Source organism: Arachis hypogaea, chromosome 16 (assembly GCF_003086295.3).
Source record: "Arachis hypogaea cultivar Tifrunner chromosome 16, arahy.Tifrunner.gnm2.J5K5, whole genome shotgun sequence".
NCBI classification, from domain to species: Eukaryota; Viridiplantae; Streptophyta; class Magnoliopsida; order Fabales; family Fabaceae; genus Arachis; species Arachis hypogaea.
In genome coordinates, this window is record NC_092051.1 from 70,129,943 (window position 1) to 70,152,678 (window position 22,736).

Genomic DNA, 22,736 nt, shown 5'->3' on the forward strand with positions numbered 1-22,736 from the left:
CAAGGACACCGGAGTAAGAATGGGAATAACTGAGTATATCTCAGTTGAGAAACCAATCACCAAAGCATCAATGGAAAAACAACAAGCACAGGAGGATCCCACCAAGAAGAAAACACAGGAATTTCTCCCAGAAATCCCTCAATCTGAATACTGGGAGTATCTTGAGACGTCTGTCACCAAGATACGGGAAGCTATGGAGCAAATAATAAAAGAACAGAAGGAACACAGTCAAATGTTGACCTATATGTTTAAAGAACAAGAGGAGCAAGGGCGTGACTTAAGGGAATTGAAGCGCCAGAAGTTTTCTCTTGAAGAATCAAGCACCCCACGGATCAGAGGAACACCCATTTCCCAGAACAAAGGTTGTTAAATTCCAATTTCTGCTTTAACTCTGTGATAGTGTCGTTATAGAAGTTCACCTTAGGAGTTATATAGTAGTAATTAGTATCTATTTTGATTTTATCCCCAATTAAGCCATAGTTTGTTTTTCTCATCATCAGCAAACATGAATAAAATAGTAGATCTTTTGAATAAGAGGCAATAAAATTTCGAGTTTTAATAAGAGAAATTCTCATTAGTTGCATGTGGTGGCAATACTTTCTGTCTTCTGAATGAATGCTTGAACAGTGCATATGTCTTTTGAATTTGTTGTTTAAGACTGTTAAATATGTTGGCTCTTGAAAGAATGGTGAACATGAGACATGTTATTGATAATCTAAAAAATCATAAAAATGATTCTTGAAGCAAGAAAAAGCAGCAAAAAAAAAAAGCAGAAAAAGCCAATAGCCCTTAAAATCAAAAGGCAAGGGTAATAAAAAGGATCCCAAGGCTTTGAGCATCAGTGGATAGGAGGGCCTAAGGGAATAAAATCCTGGCCTAAGCGGCTAAATTAAGCTGTCCCTAACCATGTGCTTGTGGCGTGAAGGTGTCAAGTGAAAACTTGAGACTGAGCGGTTAAAGTCAAGGTCCAAAGCAGAAAGAAGAGTGTGCTTAAGAACTCTGGACACCTCTAATTGGGGACTTTAGCAAAGCTGAGTCACAATCTAAAGGGTTCACCCAATTATGTGTCTGTGGCATTTATGTATCCGGTGGTAATACTGGAAAACAAAGTGCTTAGGGCCACGGCCAAGACTCATGAAATAGCTGTGTTCAAGAATCATCATACTAAAATAGGAGAATTAATAACACTATCTAAATTCTAAGTTCTTATAGATGCCAATCACTCTGAGCTTCAATGGATAAAGTGAGATGCCAAAACTGCTCGGAAGCAAAAAGCTACTAGTCCCGCTCATCTAATTAGAATCTGAGCTTCACTCAAAAAACTCTGAGATATTCTTGCTTCTCAACCTATTAGTCTTCTATTTTATTTGTCTAGTTGCTTGAGGACAAGCAACAGTTTAAGTTTGGTGTTGTGATGAGCGGATATTCTATACGCTTTTTGGGGTTAATTTCATATAGTTTTTAGTATGTTTTAGTTAGTTTTTAGTTTATTTTCATTAGTTTTTAGGAAAAATTTATATTTCTGGACTTTACTATGAGTTGTGTGTTTTCTGTAATTTCAGGTATTTTTCTGGCTGAAATTGAGGGAGCTGAGCAAAAATCTGATTCAGGCTGAAAAAGGACTGCTGATGCTGTTGGATTCTGACCTCCCTGCACTCAAAGTGGATTTTCTGGAGCTACAAAACTCGAAATGGCGCGCTTCCAATTGCATTGGAAATTAGACATCCGGGGCTTTTCAGCAATATATAATAGTCCATACTTTGCTCAAGGATAGATGACGTAAACGGGCGTTCAACGCCAGTTCTCTGCCCAATTCTGGCGTCCAGCGCCAGAAAAGGATTAAAAGTTGGAGTTCAACGCCAGAAATGGATCCAAACCTGGCGTTGAACGCCCAAAATGGCCTTATACACGTGAATTGCTTAAGTCTCAGCCCCAGCACATACCAGGTGGGCCCCATCTGCATCATCTGTCATAGTCTACTCAATTTCTGTAAACCTAGGCTACTAGTTTAGTATTTAAACAACTTTTAGAGACTTATTTTGTATCTCATGACATTTTAGATCTGAACTTTGTACTCTTTGACGGCATGAGTCTCTAAACTCCATTGTTGGGGATGAGGAGCTCTGCTGTGTCTCGATGAATTGATGCAAGTATTTCTGTTTTCCATTTAAACATGCGTGTTCCTATCTAAGATATCCTTTCGTGCCTAACTATGGAGAAGGTGATGATCAGTGACACTCATCACCTTCCTCAATCCATGAACGTGTGTCTGACAATCACCTCCGTTCTACATCAGATTGAATGAATATCTCTTAGATTCCTCAATCAGAATCTCCGTGGTATAAGCTAGATTGATGGCGACATTCATGAGAATCCGGAAAGTCTAAACCTTGTCTGTGGTATTCCGAGTAGGATTCAGGGATTGAATGACTGTGACGAGCTTCAAACTTGCGAGTGCTGGGCATAGTGACAGACGCAAAAGGAGGGTGAATCCTATTCCAGCATGATCGGGAACCTCAGATGATTAGTCGTGCTGTGACAGAGCATTTGGACCATTTTCACAAGAGGAGGGGATGTAACCATTAACAACGGTGATGCCCCAACACACAGCTTGCCATAGAAGGATGTGCATGCGTGAATCAGAGGACAAAGGAAAGCAGAGATTCAGAAGACAAAGCATCTCCAAAACTCCAACATATTCTCCATTACTGCATAACAAGTAACCTTTAACCCATGCTCTCTTGTTTATTCGCAATTCAACTTATAAATATAATTGACTTCCTGACTAAGAATTGCAAGATAACCATAGATTGCTTCAAACCAACAATCTCCGTGGGATTCGACCCTTACTCACGTAAGGTATTACTTGGACGACCCAGTGCACTTGCTGGTTAGTGGTACGAGTTGTGAAAAGTGTGATTCACAATTTGTGCACCAATCTTCCACACTTATTCATATAAAACTTCATGATTTCGTGTCTCTTTCCCCATTTTACCTCATAGATGAAAATATGCTTCTTTTGCATCAAAATTGAGATATTGTAATCCTCCTCTATTACCATTAGATACCTTGATCCGTTTGTTAAGTGATTTCAGAAGTTATAGGGCAAAAATGGCCAAGGGGAATGGAGGAAGAATGCATGAATGGAAGGAGCATGAAACAAATCAAAGAATTGAAGTTTGGACATGCACGCGCACAGTGCGCGTACGCGCGGATGCGCTCATCCAGAGCCAGCGCATTGGAGCCGAGCGAGGAGCCGGCGCGCTTATATGGCTGGGCCATATCCCTTATGACACTCATGCGCACCGTACGCCTGTGCGCAGATCGCAAAAGAGCCCGAGGACGCGTACGCGTGCAGTGCGCGTACGCGTCGATATGCGCACATGATTTTTTTAAATGAAACACGTGCCCAGCAATTTCAAGGGTTTTCCAGGCCTTGTTTTGGAGCAGATTTTGGAGGGAAAAGCTTAAGAAGACCAAGGCTTAGGGGTGTTAGGGAGGAGAGTCATAATTCTAGATATTTTTAGGAAGTTAGTTACATTTTGTTTTTAGAGAGAGAAACTCCAACTTCTCTCTAGGTTTTTATCCTCCATTGCAAGTTTCCTTTGAATTCTTTGTGAGATCTATTGCTAATTGACTTTTTGTTTTGCTACAAGTGTAGATCTACTCTTCTTCTACTCTTAATTGATGTTCTTTTGGTTGAATTTCTTAGATCTAGATTTGGTTCATTTTGTTACTTTGAATGTGGATTAATGAATTGAGGTTTCATTCAATTGTGTGATTGTTGATGATTGTTTAGAATGCTTTAATTCAATTCTCTTTTCTCAATTGCCTCATGTTTTCCATAATTGCCTACCAATTGTTTGTGATAATGACAACCTTAGCTATGGAGTAAATTTCTCTCACTTGGCTTAGGGGTTGAGTTATTGGAGACACTTGAATAGTGGATATCAATTGTAGATTACGAATTGAGAATTGCTAATTGGCTTGGAATGCACTAAAGCTAGACTTCCCTAGGGTGAGACTAGGACTTGTGACTCAAGTTAGTTACTCTCACTTGACTTTCCTCCATTGTTAGGGGGTTAACTAAGTGAAGCAATAATCAACTCTTATCATAATTGAAGGAAACTATAATGATGGAACTTCCAATGCTTACCCTTGGCCAAGGCTTTTATTTTCATTAATTGTATATTGCTTGCTAGATTGAATTCTTGTACTAACTCTCAAAACCATAAAAGCTTTCCTAATCAATGATGCACATTTGATGAGCGGATAATTTATACGCGTTTTGGCATTATTTTTACATAGTTTTTAGTATGATTTAGTTAGTTTTTAGTATATTTTTATTAGTTTTTAAATAAAATTCACATTTCTGGACTTTACTATGAGTTTGTGTGTTTTTCTATGATTTCATATAATTTCTGGCTGAAATTGAGGGACTTGAGCAAAACTCAGATTCAGAGCTTGAAGAAGGACGGCAGATGCTGTTGGATTCTAACCTCCCTGCACTCAAAGTATATTTTCTGGAGCTACATAACTCCAAATGGTGCGCTCTCAATTACGTTGGAAAGTAGACATCCAGGGCTTTCCAGCAATATATAATAGTCCATACTTTATCTGAGTTTAGATGACAAAAATTGGCGTTCAACGCCAGTTCCATGCTGCATTCTGGAGTTAAACGCCAGAAACAGGTTGCAAAGTGGAGTTAAACGCCAGAAATAGGTTACAAGCTGGCGTTCAACTCCAAGAGAAGCTTCTACATGTGTAAAGCTCAATGCTCAGCCCAAGCACAGACCAAGTGGGTCCCAGAAGTGGATTTCTGCATCATTTACTTATCTTTGTAAACCCTAGTAACTAGTTTAACATAAATAGGACTTTTTACTATTGTATTTACATCTTCGGATCATATTTTGATCATGTTTTGATGATTGAACCCTCCTTGGGAGGCTGGCCATTCGGCCATGCCTGGACCTTGTTCTTATGTATTTTCAACGGTAGAGTTTATACACACCATAGATTAAGGTGTGGAGCTCTGCTGTTCCTCATGAATTAATACAAAGTACTATCGTTTTTTCTATTCAATTCAAGCTTGTTCCAATTCTAAGATATTCATTCACACCTCAATATGAATGTGATGATCGTGACAGTCATCATCATTCCCAACCTATGAATGCGTGCCTGACAACCACTTCCGTTCTACCTTAGATTGAATGAGTATCTCTTGGATTCCTTAATCAGAATCTTCGTGGTATAAGTTAGAATCCATGGATGGCCATTCTTGAGATCCAGAAAGTCTAAACCTTGTCTCTGGTATTCCGAGTAGGATCTGGGCGTAGTGACAGACGCAAAAGGATCAATGGATCCTATTCCAGTATGATTGAGAACCGACAGATGATTAGCCATGCAGTGACAGCGCATTGGACCATTTTCACTGAGAGGACAGGATGTAGCCATTGACAACGATGATGCCTAACATACAACTTGCCATAGAAAGGAGTATGAATGATTGGATGAAGACAATAGGAAAGCAGAGTTTCAGGAGGAACGAACGCATCTCTATATGCTTATCTGAAATTCTCACCAATGAATTACATAAGTATCACTATCTTTATTTCATATTTTATTTATCTTTTAATTACTAAATCTCCATAATCAATTGAATCCGCCTGACTGAGATTTACAAGGTGACCATAGCTTGCTTCAAGCCGACAATCTCCGTGGGATCGACCCTTACTCACGTAAGGTTTATTACTTGGACGACCCAGTGCACTTTCTGGTTAGTTGTGTGAAGTTGTGACAAAGAACTAAGATCATGAACGTGCGTATTGAGTTTTTAGCGCCGTTACCAAGGAATGGAACCGTCACGATTTCTGCGCACCAAGTTTTTGGCGCCGTTTCCGGGGATTGTTCGAGTTTGGACAACTGACGGTTCATCTTGTTGCTCAGATTAGGTAAATTTATTTTAACTTTAAGCTTTTTTTATTCTTAATTTCGAAAAAAAATAAAAAAAAATATATTTTCAAAAACATATTTTTCTTCAGAATTTTTAAGAATGAATTCTAGAGTTTCATGAAGCACGTTGAAGCCTGGCTGGCTGTAAAGCCATGTCTAATTCATTTGGACCGAGGCTTCCACTTATCAGCATATGAAGTTGGATGAAGTATCAGCTGTTGTATGTCTGATTTGTATCTGTTGAAGCTTGGCTGGCCATTGGCCATGTCTAGTGTTTTGGACAGGAGCTTTCACTGAAAGCTTGGCTGGCTTACTAGCCATGTCTAATTCCTGGACTGGAGCTTTAGACTAACAGTGCAAGATTCCTGGAATTCCTATTAAAAATTTTGAAATCCTTATTTTTCTTTTTCCAAAATATTTTCGAAAAATCCAAAAAAATTTATTAAATCATAAAAACCAAAAAAATTAATTTGATGTTTCTTACTTGAATCTTGTGTCAGTTTTTAAGTTTGGTGTCAATTGCATGTTTATCCCTTTCTTGCATTTTTCTGAAATCCATGCATTGCATTCTTCATGATCTTCAAGTTGTTCTTGGTAAGTCTTCTTGTTTGATCTTTAAAATTTCTTGTTTTGTGTCTTTTATTGTTTTCCATATGCATTTTCAATTTGTTAGTGTCTAAAATTTGAAAATTTCTAAGTTTGGTGTCTTGCATGTTTTTCTTTTCTTCAAAATTTTCAAAAATAAGTTCTTGGTGTTCATCTTGACATTCAAAGTGTTCTTGGTGTTCATCTTGACATTCATAGTATTCTTGCATGCATCATGTGTTTTGATCCAAAATTTTTATGCATTGAGTCTTTTTGATGTTTTTCTCTTTCTTCATTAAAAATTCAAAAATAAAAAAAAATATCTTTCCCTTTTTCTCTCATAAATTTTCAAAAACTTGATTTGATTTAGTCAAAAGTTTTAAAAATTTAGTTGTTTCTTATGAGTCAAATCAAATTTTCAATTTAAAAAATTCTATCCTTTTCAAATCTTTTTCAAAAATCAAATCTTTTTCACTTTTTCTTTCATAATTTCGAAATTTTCAAAATTTTTTTCTTATTTCTATTTCATATTTTCAAAACTAACAATTAATGTGATTGATTCAAAATTTTTAAGTTTGTTACTTGCCTAATAAGAAAGGTTCAATCTTTAAACTCTAGAATCATATCTTTTTAGTTTCTTGTTAGTCAAGTAATCAACTTTGATTTCAAAAATCAAATCTTTTCAAATTTCTCTTTCAAATCTTTTTCAAATTAAGTTTCAATCATATCTTTTTCAAAATCAATTTCAAAATCTTTTCTAACTTCTTATCTAACTTCCTATCTTTTTAAAATTGATTTTCAAATCTTCTTCAAACTAATCCTATCTTTTTGTTTCAATCATATCTTTTTCAAACTACCTAACTAATTCTTTCTCTAATTTTCGAAAATCACCTTCCCTCTTTTTCAAAATTCCTTTTTAAATTAACTAATTGTTTTTAATTTAATTTAATTTGATTCAATTTTCCTTTCTTAATTTTCAAAATTTAATTTTTATTTTTTATTTTAAATTCAATTTAAAAACAAAAATACTTTTATTTTAATTTATTTAATTTTCGAATTTCTCTTCTCCTCATCTCTTTCTAATTATTTATTCATCTACTAACACCCCTCTTTCACCTAAGAATCCGAACTCATTCCTCTCCCTTGTGTTTGGATTCTTATCTTTTCCTTTCTCCATTATTCTTTTCTTATACTTACATAAGGAATCCCTATACTGTGACATAGAGGATTCCATATTTTCTTTTCTGTTTTCTTCTTTTTCATATGAGCAGGAACAAGGATAAGAACATTCTTGTTAAAGCTGACCCTGAACCTGAAAGGAATCTGAAGAGGAAGCTAAGGGAAGCTAAAGCACAACTCTCTGGAGAAAATCTGACTGAAAATTTCGAAAAAGAAGGAGACATGGCCGAAAATAATAACAATGCAAGGAAGATGCTTGGTGACTTTACTGCACCAAATTTCAATTTACATGGAAGAAGCATCTCAATCCCTGCCATTGGAGCAAACAATTTTGAGCTGAAACCTCAATTAGTTTCTCTGATGCAACAGAACTGCAAGTTTTATGGACTTCCATCAGAAGATCCTTTTCAGTTCTTAACTGAATTCTTGCTGATCTGTGATACTGTTAAGACCAATGGGGTTGATCCTGAGGTCTACAGGCTTATGCTTTTCCCATTTGCTGTAAGAGACAGAGCTAGAATATGGTTGGACTCTCAACCTAAAGACAGCCGGAACTCTTGGGATAAGCTGGTCACGGCTTTCTTAGCCAAGTTCTTTCCTCCTCAAAAGCTTAGCAAGCTTAGAGTGGATGTTCAAACCTTCAGACAAAAAAAAGGTAAATCCCTCTATGAAGCTTGGGAGAGATATAAGGAACTGACCAAAAAGTGTCCTTCTGATATGCTTTCAGAATGGACAATCCTGGATATATTCTATGATGGTCTGTCTGAACTATCAAAGATGTCATTGGACCATTCTGCAGGTGGATCCATTCACCTAAAGAAAATGCCTGCAGAAGCTTAAGAACTCATTGACATGGTTGCAAATAACCAGTTCATGTACACTTCTGAAAGGAATCCTGTGAGTAATGGGACACCTCAGAGGAAGGGAGTTCTTGAAATTGATACTCTGAATGCCATATTGGCTCAGAATAAAATATTGACTCAGCAAGTCAATATGATCTCTCAGAGTCTGAATGGATTGAAGGAATCATCCAACAGTACTAAAGAGGCCTCTTCTGAAGAAGAAGCTTATGATCCTGAGAACCCTGCAATAGCAGAGGTGAATTACATGGGTGAACCCTATGGAAACACCTATAATCCCTCATGGAGAAATCATCCAAATTTCTCATGGAAGGATCAACAAAAGCCTCAACAAGGCTTTAATAATGGTGGAAGAAACAGGTTTAGCAATAGCAAGCCTTTTCCATCATCCACTCAGCAACAGACAGAGAATTCTGAGCAGAATCCATCTAGCTTAGCAAATATAGTCTCTGATCTATCTAAGGCCACTGTAAGTTTCATGAATGAAACAAGGTCCTCTATTAGAAATTTGGAGGCACAAATGGGCCAGCTGAGTAAAAGAGTCACTGAAATCCCTCCAAGTATTCTCCCAAGCAATACAGAAGAAAATCCAAAAAGAGAGTGCAAGGCCATAGCCTTACATGATGTGGCCAAACCCAAAGAGGAGGAGGAGAACGTGAATCCTAGTGAGGAAGACCTCCTGGGACGTTCAGTGACCAATAAGGAGTATCCCTTTGAGGAACCAAAGGAATCTGAGGCTCATCTAGAGACCATAGAGATTCTATTGAACCTCCTTCTGCCCTTCATGAGCTCTGATGAGTATTCTTCCTCTGAAGAGGATGAAAACATTACTGAAGAGCAAGTTGCTAAATACCTTGGAGCAATCATAAAGTTGAATGCCAAATTATTTGGTAATGAGACTTGGGAAGATGAACCTCCCTTGCTCACCAATGAACTAAATGCATTGGATAGGCAAAAATTACCTCAAAAGAAATAGGATCCAGGCAAATTCTTAATACCATGTACCATAGGCACCATGACCTTTAAGAAGGCTCTGTGTGACCTGGGGTCAGGAATAAACTTAATGCCACTCTCTGTAATGGAGAAACTTGGGATCTTTGAGGTACAAGCTGCCAGAATCTTATTAGAGATGGCAGACAACTCAAGAAAACAGGCTTATGGACAAGTAGAAGACGTGTTAGTAAAGGTTGAAGGCCTTTACATCCCTGCTGATTTCATAATCCTAGACACTGGGAAGGAAGAGGATGAATCCATCATCCTTGAAAAACCCTTCCTAGCCACAGCAAGAGCTATGATTGATGTGGACAGAGGAGAGTTGGTCCTTCAACTGAATGAGGACAACCTTGTGTTTAAAACTCAAGGATCTCCTTCTGTAACCATGGAGAGGAAGCATGAAAAGCTTCTCTCACTGCAGAGTCAACCAAAGCCCCCACAGTCAAACTCTAAGTTTGGTGTTGGGAGGCCACAACCAAACAATAAGTTTGGTGTTGAACCTCCACATTCAAACTCTAAGTTTGGTGTTGGGAGGTTCCAACCTTGCTCTGATTATCTGTGAGGCTCCATGAGAGCTCACTGTCAAGCTATTGACATTAAATAAGCGCTTGTTGGGAGGCAACCCAATGTTATTTAATCATATCTATTTTATTTTCTTTTTGTTATTTCATGTTTTATTAGGTTGATGATCATGTGAAGTCACAAAAACTACTGAAAAATAAAAAACAGAATGAAAATAGCATTGAAAATAGCACACCCTGGAGGAGAGCAGTCTGGCATTTAAACGCTAGAAACAAGCATCTGTCTGACGTTTAACGCCAGAAACAGGCACCAAGCTGGCGTTTAACGCCAGAAACAAGCATCTGCCTGGCGTTAAACGCCAAAAACAAGCTACATTTGGGTGTTTAACGCCAGAAATAGGCAGCAGTCTGGCGTTAAACGCCAGGGTTGTACTGCAAGGGCGTTTTACACGCCTAATTGGAGCAGGGATATTAAGTCCTTGACCCCACTTGATCTGTGGACCCCACAGGATCCCCATTTTTTCTTCTCTCCTCTTCACACCTTTTCATAACTCTCTTCCCCAAATAACCTTCACCAATCATCTCAATCACTCTTTCCCATCACCTATTCACCACTCACATCCATCCTCTCTTCCCCAAAAACCCCACCTACCTTCAAAATTCAAACTAATTTCCCTCCCAAACCCAACCCTAATGGCCGAACCCTACACCCCCGCTCACTCCTATATAAACCCCTCACTCCTTCTTCATTTTCACCCAACACAACCCTCTCTTCTTCTCCTTGGCCGAATACATCTTCTTCCCCCATCTCCTCCATTCTTCTTCTTCTTCTACTACTTTCTTTCTTCTTTTGCTCGGGGACAAGCAAACATTTTAAGTTTGGTGTGGTAAAAGCATAGGTTTTTATTTTTCCATAACCATATATGGCACCTAAGGCCAGAGAAACCTCTAGAAAGAGGAAAGGAAAGGCAATTGCTTCCACCTCTGAGTCATGAGAGATGGAGAGATTTATCTCAAAGGTCCATGAAGACCACTTCTATGAAGTTGTGGCCAAGAAGAAAGTGATCCCTGAGGTTCCTTTCAAGCTCAAAAAGAATCAGTATTCGGAGATCCGATATGAGATTCAAAGAACAGGTTGGGAAGTTCTCACCAACCCCATTCAACAAGTCGGGATCCTAATGGTTCAAGAGTTCTATGCAAACGCATGGATCACTAGGAACCATGATCAAAGTGTAAACCCGAATCCAAAGCATTGGCTCACCATGGTTTAGGGGAAATACTTAGATTTCAGTCTGGAAAATGTAAGGCTGGCATTCAACTTGCCAATGATGGAAGAAAATGCACGCCCCTACACTAGAAGGGTCAACTTTGATCAAAGGTTGGACTAAGTCCTCATGGACATATGTGTAGAAGGAGCTCAATGGAAAATTGACTCAAGAGGCAAGCCGGTTCAATTAAGAAGGCATGACCTCAAACCAGTGGCTAGGAGATGGCTAGAGTTCATTCAACGCTCAATCATTCCTACTAGTAATCGGTCTGAAGTTATTATAGACCGGGCCATCATGATCCATAGTATCATGATTGGAGAGGAGGTGGAAGTTCATGAGATTATACCTCAAGAACTTTACAAGGTGGCTGACAAGTCCTTCACTTGGGCAAGGTTAGCCTTTCCTCACCTCATATGCCACCTCTGTAATTCGGCTGGAATTGACATAGAGGGAGACATCCTCATTGAAAAGGACAAGCCCATCACTAAGAAAAGACTGGAGCAAATAAGAGATCATGGACCTCAACATGAGCATGAGGAAATTCCCCACCATGAAATCCCTGAGATGCCTCAGGGGATGCACTTTCCTCCATAAAACTATTGGGAGCAAATCAACACTTCCCTAGGAGAATTAAGCTCCAACATGGGACAACTAAGGATGGAGCACCAAGAGCATTCCATCATCCTCCATGAAATTAGAGAAGATCAAAGAGCTATGAGGGAGGAGCAACAAAGACAAGGAAGAGACATAGAGGAGCTCAAAAGCACCATTGGTTCTTCAAGAAAAGGAAGACGCCACCCTCACTAAGGTGGACTCATTCCTTAATCTCCTTGTCTATTTATTTTCTGTTTTCGATTTCCATGCTTCATGTTTAATTATGTTTGTGTCTTTACTAGATGATCATTAGTGTTTAAGTGTCTATGTCTTAAAGCTATGAATGTCCTACGACTCCATCACCTCTCTTAAATGAAAACTGTTTTAAAAACAAAAGAACAAGAAGTACAGGGTTTCGAATTCATCCTTGAAATTAGTTTAATTATTTTGATGTGGTGACAATACTTTTTGTTTTCTGAATGAATGCTTGAACAGTGCATATATCTTTTGAATTTGATGTTTATGAATGTTAAATATGTTGGCTCTTGACGAATAAGGAAAAAGGAGAAATGTTATTTGATAATCTGAAAAATCATAAAAATGATTCTTGAAGAAAGAAAAAGCAGTGAATACAAAAGCTTGCAGAAAAAAAAGAAAAAAAATAGCGAAAAAAAAAGAAAGAAAAAGAAAAAGCAAGCAGAAAAAGCCAAAAGCTCTTTAAACCAAAAGGCAAGAGCAAAAAGCCAATAGCCCTTAAAACCAAAAGGCAAGGGTAAATAAAAAGGATCCAAGGCTTTGAGCATCAGTGGATAGGAGGGCCTAAAGGAATAAAATCCTGGCCTAAGCGGCTAAACCAAGTTGTCCCTAACCATGTGCTTGTGGCGTGAAGGTGTCAAGTCAAAACTTGAGACTGAGCGGTTAAAGTCAAGGTCCAAAGCAAAAAAAGAGTGTGCTTAAGAACCCTGGACACCTCTAATTGGGGACTTTAGGAAAGCTGAGTCACAATCTGAAAAGGTTCACCCAATTATGTGTCTGTGGCATTTATGTATCTGGTGGTAATACTGGAAAACAAAGTGCTTAGGGCCACGGCCAAGACTCATAAAGTAACTGTGTTCAAGAATCAACATACTGAACTAGGAGAATCAATAACACTATCTAAATTCTGAGTTCCTATAGATGCCAATCATTCTGAACTTCAATGGATAAAGTGAGATGCCAAAACTAGTCAAGAGGCAAAAAGCTACAAGTCCCGCTCATCTGATTGGAGCTAAGTTTCATTGATATTTTGGAATCTATAGTATATTCTCTTCTTTTTATCCTATTTGATTTTTAGTTGCTTGGGGACAAGCAACAATTTAAGTTTGGTGTTGTGATGAGCGGATAATTTATACGCTTTTTGGCATTGTTTTTACATAGTTTTTAGTATGATTTGGTTAGTTTTTAGTATATTTTTATTAGTTTTTAAATAAAATTCACATTTCTGGACTTTAGTATGAGTTTGTATGTTTTTCTGTGATTTCAGGTAATTTCTGGCTGAAATTGAGGGACTTGAGCAAAAATCAGATTCAGAGGTTGAAGAAGGACTGCAGATGCTGTTGGATTCTGACCTCCCTGCACTCAAAATGGATTTTCTGGAGCTACAGAATTCCAAATGGTGCGCTCTCAATTGCATTGGAAAGTAGATATCCAGGGCTTTCCAGAAATATATAATAGTCCATACTTTGCCCGAGTTTAGACGACACAAATTAGCATTCAACGCCAGTTCCATGCTGCATTCTGGAGTTAAACGCCAGAAACAGGTTGCAAAGTGGAGTTAAACGCCAGAAACAGGTTACAAGCTGGCGTTTAACTCCAAGAGAAGCCTCTACACGTGTAAAGCTCAATGCTCAGCCGAAGCACACACCAAGTAGGCCCCAGAAGTGGATTTCTACATCATTTACTTATCTTTGCAAACCCTAGTAACTAGTTTAGCATAAATAGGACTTTCTACTATTGTATTTACATCTTTGGATCATCTTTTGATCATGTTTTGATGATTGAACCCTCCTTGGGAGGCTGGCCATTCGGCCATGCCTGGACCTTGTTCTTATGTATTTTTAACAGTAGAGTTTCTACACACCATAGATTAAGGTGTAGAGCTCTGCTGTTCCTCATGAATTAATACAAAGTACTATCATTTTTCTATTCAATTGAAGCTTATTCCAATTTTATGATATTCATTCGCACCTCAATATGAATGTCATGATCGTGATAGTCATCATCATTCCCAACCTATGAATGCGTGCCTGACAACCACTTCCGTTCTACCTTAGATTGAATGAGTATCTCTGGGATTCCTTAATCAGAATCTTCGTGGTATAAGTTAGAATCCATAGACGGCCATTCTTGAGATCCGGAAAGTCTAAACCTTGTCTGTGGTATTTTGAGTAGGATCTGGGAAGGGATGGGTACGACGAGCTTCAAACTCGCGAGTGCTAGGCGTAGTGACAGACGCAAAAGGATCAATGGATCCTATTCCAGTATGATCGAGAACCGACAGATGATTAGCCATGCAGTGACAGCGCATTGGACCATTTTCACTGAGAGGACAGGATGTAGCCATTGACAATGGTGATGCCTAACATACAGCTTGCCATAGAAAGGAGTATGAATGATTGGATGAAGACAATAGGAAAGCAGAGGTTCAGGAGGAACGAACGCATCTCTATATGCTTATCTGAAATTCTCACCAATGAATTACATAAGTATCACTATCTTTATTTCATATTTTATTTATCTTTTAATTACTAAATCTCCATAATCAATTGAATCCGCCTGACTGAGATTTACAAGGTGACCATAGCTTGCTTCAAGCCAACAATCTCCGTGGGATCGACCCTTACTCACGTAAGGTTTATTACTTGGACGACCCAGTGCACTTGCTGGTTAGTTGTGCGAAGTTGTGACAAAGAACTAAGATCATGAACGTGCGTATTGAGTTTTTAGTGCCGTTACCAAAGAATGGAACCGTCACGATTTCTGTTCACTAACATTCTAAAGCAATTCCTAGGGAGAACGACCCGGGATCAATACTCTCGGTCTTAGATTTTAGAATTGTTTGATGCGGTATTCGTATGTTGGTTAGACTATACTCACGATCAGATTTATCACTAGTTTCTAATCGGCATAAGAATATTTACGTTCATCAAAATGGCGCGTTGCCGGGGAATTTCTTATGTGTGCCATTCTATTGGTTAGTGTGAATATGTTGATATGTGAATACTTGCATTTCTCTCTTAATTGATTGTTTGCTTGTTTGATTGTTAGTTAGGATTAGTCTTTGTTTAGATGCTGATTGATGTCGTGAGTTTTTTATCTCCTTCATTGTATGACGCGTTCACTACCAAGTCCAAGCTTAGCACCCTTTGATTCGGAAATTGAAAGAACCTTGCTTCATATTAGGCAAGCTCGGAGGCGGTTGGTCTTTGAGGAAGGTGAAAAGGTTCTTACCAATTCACCAACCATATCATCGTCATCCAACGAAGGCATCAATTACTCTTCCGTTGATACTACTAATAGTTTTTCTTTTGATCTAGGTTTTGACAACATGGCCGCTCCAAGAAGAGTTACTCTCAAGGAAGCGGGTGCACCAGATTGTTCTCCAACCTCTACATGTGCTTCATCCCAACTTGAATGCAAACTTTGAACTCAAGACCGCTCTCATCAAAATCTTACCAAAATTCCATGGACTTCCCGCACAAGATCCAATTAGACACCTCAAGGATTTTCATGGTGTATGCTCGACTACTAGGCGGGAAGGATCCGATGAAGTGGCTATATGGTTGTTTGCCTTTCCCTTCTCTCTTGAGGGAAGAGCCAAGGAGTGGTTCTATACCTTGCCTAGTGATGTTGTGTCCGATTGGGATTTGCTTAGGAGATAATTCCTTGATAAGTTCATGCCCGTGGAGATGACGGACAAGCTAAGGAAGGAGATCTCATGTATTGTACAAGGCGAGATGGAAACTTTGTATGAATATTGGGAACGGTTTTGCAAACTTCTTGATTCATGTCCCAACCATATGATTGACACTCAAGTCTTGCGTAGCTATGTGTGCCAAGGAATGAGGGAGCAAGATAAGAATTTATTGGATGCTTCAAGCAACGGTTCTTTGTCAAAGTATCGGACAGCGGAGGAGGCATGGCAACTCATTACCGACTTGGCCGAGTCCACTCAACATGCTAGACGAAGAGTCAACCATCCAAAGGCCGTAAATGAAGTTTCCTCTAGTGGTGAGACCGCTACCCTTACCAAGACTTTATGTGAAATGACAAGCCTTCTAAAGCAACTCCAAGTGAATCAACAACCACCTCCATCTCAACAACAACCTCCTCATCAAAACCAACAATGTCAACAATTGGTCCCTCAAAGAGTGTGTGGCATTTGCTCATGCTACTCCCACTACACGGACGAATGTCCAAGTCTCCAAGAAGATAACACTCTAGTGGCTACCCACAACTTCTATGATCGCCCCTTGATGCCAGGGCATCTTGGCCAGTTTCACTGACATTTTCTTTACTATTTTTAGGTTAGCTTCATGCATTTCTTTAGGAAAATTTTACATAATTTCATGAAGATTTTACATAAGTTTAGTGACAATTATTATGTTGCATTACTCATGACTTGGACTAGAGTTTTGATGCACTTTATTGCTTGATTTCAGGACCAAAAGGAACCAAGAAAAGGGGAGGTAACTTGCAAGGTTAATGAGAAAAGTGATAGCCAATAACACTCTCAAAAAGCCATCAATGCCCACGTTAGAGAGTCACGTTAACTAAGTTAACGTGAACTCTAACGTGGAGAAGAGAAGTTGAGCCAACGTTAGTGACACTTAACATTGTCACTAACGTTGGCAATTACTCATAAGTGGCCACGTTAGAAGCCACGTTAACCTAGTTAACGTGGGTTAACGTGGCCTCTAACGTTAAGGGGGGAAGAGAAGCCAACGTTAGTGACACTCAACATTATCACTAACGTTGGCCTATGATGCAAAGTACCACGTTAACTCCCACGTTAACTTGGTTAACGTGGGAACTAACGTAAGGGATGAAGAGTTGTCGACAACGTTAGTGACACTCAACATTGTCACTAACGTTGAAGCAACCACACAACCCCCAAGAGTCACGTTAACTTCCACGTTAACTTGGTTAACGTGGAAGCTAACGATAAGGAATGAAGGATGAACCAACGTTAGTGACACTCAACATTGTCACTAACGTTGGGATGGCTAAAGATGGCCACGTTAGAAGCCACGTTAACCTAGTTAACATGGACTCTAACGTGAGACCTAGGGGCACATTGGAATGTTAGTGACAATGTTGAATGTCACTAACATTCTAGAAGGATGGCAAGGTCCACATTAGAAGCCACGTTAACCTAGTTAACGTGGGCTTTAACGTGAAGTAAGAAAGGGCACACTGGAACGTTAGTGATAATGTTGAGTGTCACTAACGTTCTCGAAAGTTCACAAGGCAACGTTAAAAGCCACGTTAACCTAGTTAACGTGGGTTTTAACGTGAGGCAAAGGGGTGCATTGGAACGTTAGTGACAATGTTAAGTGTCACTAACGTTCTCGAACTATTATTCTCACTAAATATTAACACCCCTAACGTCCTGAACTAAAGTCTCCGCCCACTTCGCACTTTCTCTCTGCAAGTAAATCCAAGCCCAAATAAAGAAAGGAACTGCTTCAAACTCAAGATCCAAAGGCCCAAGACTTGAAGAATCACACTAGAAGCTGAGAAGAGTAGTATATATAGGAGTAGCTTTGAATTGAGAAGGAGTTCTGGAAGGCTGGGGAAAAAGAGAACTACTCTCTGTATTTACTTTCTTTGCAATTTCTAGTTTTATGATGTATTCTCCATCTTTGTTTTCATTTTCAAGAGCTATGAACAACTAAACCCCTTTCATTGGGTTAGGGAGCTCTGTTGTAATTTGATGGATCAATACTAATTTTCATTATTCTTCTTCTATCTTTCCTCTTGATTTTACATGAAAGCTTTCGATCTTCATCCAATTGAGTAGTTATCTTGGAAGAGAAGCTATTCAAACTTGGATCTCTTTTGAACCTTGAAAGAGGAATGAAGAGATCAAGCTAGAAATGCTTTCTCATGCTGGACCAAATTGGGTTTGGATGGGTATGTGACTATAACCCTCTCAACACTTGATTTGGGAAATGCATGTGGTATAATCAGTGACCATACTTCATCTCTTCTCATGAGCAATTGACCAAGGAATTGGCTATTGATCAAGATTTGAGAGATTGAATTGCAAGAAATTGTAATTCAATCACTTAAGATTGCCAAGGAGATCAATGAGTGCATTGATTGAGGAAGAGATGAAAATGAACTTGATCCGGAGAATTGCAACATCTCCTAAGCCCAATGAACTCCCCATCTCTGATCTTACCCATTCTCTTTAATTTCTGCTATTTACTTTTATGAGCAAATCCCCCATTCCTATTTACAATTCTGCATTTTATTTTCAGTCATTTACTTCCAGTTCTTTAATTCTAGCATTTACTTTTCTGTTATTTACATTCCCGCCATTTTATTTTTTGCAACTCTCAACCTAAATTCTGGATTCGCTCAACTAGAACATTCTTCTAATTAAAGTTGCTTGATCAATCAATCCCTGTGGGATTCGACCTCACTCTATTGTGAGTTTTTACTTGACGACAACTTCGGTACACTTGCCGAAGGGAGATTTGTTGAGAGACAAGTTTTCCGCGCATCAAGTTTATGGCGCTGTTGTCGGGGATTGTTTGTGCATCAACAATGATTAAATTGGAAGATCACTAGATTGAGCATTTTTATTTTGTGAATTACATTTTTCTGTTTGAGTAATTTACTTTTTATTTCAGTTAAACTTCTTCCCTTCCCCCTCTACTCTTTTGTTTTTCTTTTTTATTTTCAATTCTGTTTGCTAACCCACTAACTTTTTGATATATTGCATCACCCACAACTAACAGTAATTCTAACAGAAATACTGTCTGCACTTATTTTCTTTGCTTATACTTGTTGGTTGTATGACAGGGAGAAGAAGCAGGGCTTCAACTTCCTTTGATTCTGAACCTGAGAGAACCTTCCTTAGACTAAGGAGGGAGGCAAAAGAAAAATGAGTAGTTGGTACTGAAGAAGAGGAGGAACACTTTGAGGAATACTTTGAACCAAACATGGAAGAAAACATGAAAAATCATCATGAAGAAGAGACTCACAACCATGGCAGAGGAGGTGGAGCAAATCATGCTGGGGAGGATAGAAGAGTTTTGGGCTCTTACATTAATCAAAACCCAGGAAATTGTGGAAGTAGCATCCAAAAGCCAACAATCCATGCCAACAACTTTGAACTTAAACCACAGCTCATCACCCTTGTCTAGAACAACTGTTCGTTTGGAGGAGGTGTTCAAGAAGACCCCAATCAACATTTGACCACCTTCCTGAGAATATGTGACACAGTGAAATCTAATGGTGTTCATCCTGATGCCTATAGACTGCTCTTATTTCCTTTCTCACTCAGGGACAAGGCAGCCAAGTGGCTGGAATCCTTCCCAAGGGAGAGCTTGACAACTTGGGAGGATGTGGTGAACAAATTCTTAGCAAGATTCTACCCTCCTCAACGAATCAATAGGCTGAGAGCTGAGGTTCAAACTTTCAGGCAACAAGATGGTGAGACTCTGTATGAAGCATGGGAGAGGTTCAAGGACTTGACAAGGAGGTGTCCACCTGACATGTTCAATGAATGGGTCCAGCTGCACATCTTCTATGAAGGTTTCTCTTATGAGTCAAAGAAGGCCGTGGACCATTCATCTGGAGGATCCTTGAACAAGAAGAAGACCATTGAGGAAGCCATAGATGTTATTGAAACAGTAGCAGAAAATGACTACTTCTATGCTTCCGAAAGAGGGAACACAAGAGGAGTGATGGAGCTAAACAATGTAGATGCTCTGTTGGCCCAAAACAAGCTCATTACCCAGCAGCTGGCTGACCTCACCAAGAAGATGGAGAGGAACCAAGTAGCAGCAATCTCATCTTTATCAACAATCCAAGAAGGAGTGAATGAAGAAGTAGAGGGGAGTCAGGAGCAAGCCAACTACATTGGGAATTCACCAAGGAAAAACTATGATCCATACTCCAAGACTTACAACCCTGGATGGAGAAACCACCCAAACTTTGGGTGGGGAAGTAAGCATGATCAAAACCAAGACCAGAGACGTTACAACTCCAACAACAATGCAGCTCACCAGCAATTCACCCAGAGGACATCTCAACACCCCCACAACAACACTTCTTCACACACTTATCAAAACCAAAACAGCACATCTGCTCCGAACCACTCATCAATTGATGACAAGCTCTCTAAGATTGAAACCTTCATTGAAGGAATATGCAGAGACATTCAAGATAGTAAAGCATTCAGAGAGGAAGTGCAGTCAAACATGCAGAATCAAAATGCTGCCATCACAAAACTGGAAACACAAATCAGCTATCTATTTAAGCAGCTTCCTAACCACAATTTTTGCTATGATGCCCATTCAAGCAAAAGGGAGGAGTGTCAAGCTATCACACTTAGGAGTGGGAAGGAACTGAAGGAACATCCCCAAAAACCACAAGAAGAAGGCTCAAATGAAAAGGGAGAAGAGCAAGATGGAATGCAAACCCCCACGCTAAGTCTGCAGAAAGAAAAAAAGATACCCCAACTGAACATCTCAAGAGCTCCATACCCCCAGCTATTGAAGAAAAAGAAAGATGACAACCAGTTCTTGAGATTTTTGGAAATCTTCAAGAAGCTACAAATCAACATATTATTTGCTGAAGCCATAGAACAAATGCCACTTTATGCCAAGTTTTTGAAGGAGCTAATGACTAAGAAGAGAAGCTGGAAGAACAATGAGACTGTGATACTAACTGAAGAGTGCAGTGCTATCATTCAGCATAAACTACCTCAGAAACTGAAGGATCCTGGGAGTTTTCAGATCCCTTGCATTATAGGAGAAATCACAGTAGAAAAGGCTCTTTGTGACTTAGGGACCAGCATCAATTTGATGTCAGTAGCTATGATGAGAAAGATGAAAATTGAGGAGGCTAAACCAACAAAAATGGCTCTACAACTGGCAGACCGGTCGTTCAAATTCCCTCACGGGATAGTAGAGGATTTGCTAGTAAAAGTAGGAGATTTCATATTCCCAGCAGATTTTGTGGTGCTGGACATGTAGGAAGACGCCAAGACCTCCATCATCTTGGGAAGGCCATTCTTGGCCACTGCTGGAGCTGTCATTGATGTTCAGAAGGGTGACCTCACCCTGAGATTACACAATGAAAAGATGACATTCAATGTGTTCAAGGCCATGAGTTATCCACCAGAACAATTGGGGGAATGCATGAGGTTAGTGCACTTGAGGATGAAGTAGAGGAGAATTTTGAAGAAGATGAACCTGAAGAGAACGAGAGATTGGTGGAGGAAGAATCTGAATCAAGTGAAGAGGTAGCTACAGCAGAAATACATATACCAGATGCACCAAAGGAAGGGAACGAAAAATCAGAAGCACCCAAACTTGAACTCAAAGCATTGCCACCCACTCTCAAATATGCATATCTAAGAGAAAATGAAAACTACCCAGTGATCATAAATTCATCCCTCAGTCAAGATCAAGAGGACGAACTACTCAAGGTGCTGCGGGAGCATAAGGATGCCATTGGATGGACCCTTGCTGACTTGAAGGGAATCAGTTCAGCCATATGCATGCATAAAATACTGTTGGAAGATGATGCCAAGCCATCAATTCAATCCCAAAGAAGGCTGAACCCAATCATGAAGGAAGTGGTACAGAAAGAGGTTATGAAGCTTTGGCAAGGAGGGGTCATATACCCAATTTCGGACAGCCCTTGGGTTAGCCCCATACATGTTGTGCCAAAGAAGGGAGGGATCACTGTGGTTACCAATGAGAAGAACGAGCTCATACCTACAAGGACCGTCACAGGATGGCGGATGTGCATAGACTACAGGAAACTCAATGAGGCTACACGAAAGGACCATTTTCCCCTTCCATTCATGGATCAGATGTTGGAAAGACTTGCAGGGCACGTATATTATTGTTTTCTCGACGGTTATTCAGGATATAACCAAATAGTGGTTGATCCAAGAGACCAAGAGAAAACCTCATTTACCTATCCGTATGGAGTGCTTGCCTATAGGCGCATGCCATTTGGATTATGTAATGCCCCTGCAACTTTCCAACGCTGCATGCTTTCTATCTTTTCAGATATGATAGAAAAATTTATTGAAGTTTTTATGGATGATTTCTCTGTATTCAGAGATTCTTTTCCTAGTTGCCTACATCACCTCGCCTTGGTATTGAAAAGATGCCAAGAGACCAATTTGGTTTTGAACTGGGAAAAATGCCACTTCATGGTGACAGGAGGAATAGTCCTTGGTCACAAGGTCTCTCACCAAGGCATTGAGGTTGATAGAGCTAAAGTAGAACTTATTGAAAAACTACCCCCACCCAGTGATGTCAAGGCAATTAGAAGTTTTTTAGGGCATGCTGGTTTTTACAGAAGGTTCATCAAAGATTTTTCAAAGATAGCCAAGCCCTTAAGCAATCTCCTTGTATCTGATACACCATTCATCTTTGATGAAACATGCATGCTAGCATTTGCACATTTGAAAATGAGGTTATCCTCTGCTCCTATCATTTCCCCACCTGATTGGAACCTACCATTTGAATTGATGTGCGATGCATCTGATT

The 22,736-nt window shown here is 39.4% G+C and overlaps 2 non-coding genes across 2 annotated transcripts; both read right to left on the bottom strand.

Moving 5' to 3' along the window:
- Positions 1-8,331: 8,331 nt before the first annotated feature.
- On the bottom strand, positions 8,332-8,439 carry LOC112760536 (small nucleolar RNA R71). Its single transcript, XR_003180972.1, has one exon. It is a non-coding gene; the product is annotated as a small nucleolar RNA R71 (small nucleolar RNA).
- Positions 8,440-19,616: 11,177 nt separating this feature from the next.
- Positions 19,617-19,720, bottom strand: LOC112759927 (small nucleolar RNA R71). Its single transcript, XR_003180390.1, has one exon. It is a non-coding gene; the product is annotated as a small nucleolar RNA R71 (small nucleolar RNA).
- Between the last annotated feature and the right edge of the window lie 3,016 nt (positions 19,721-22,736).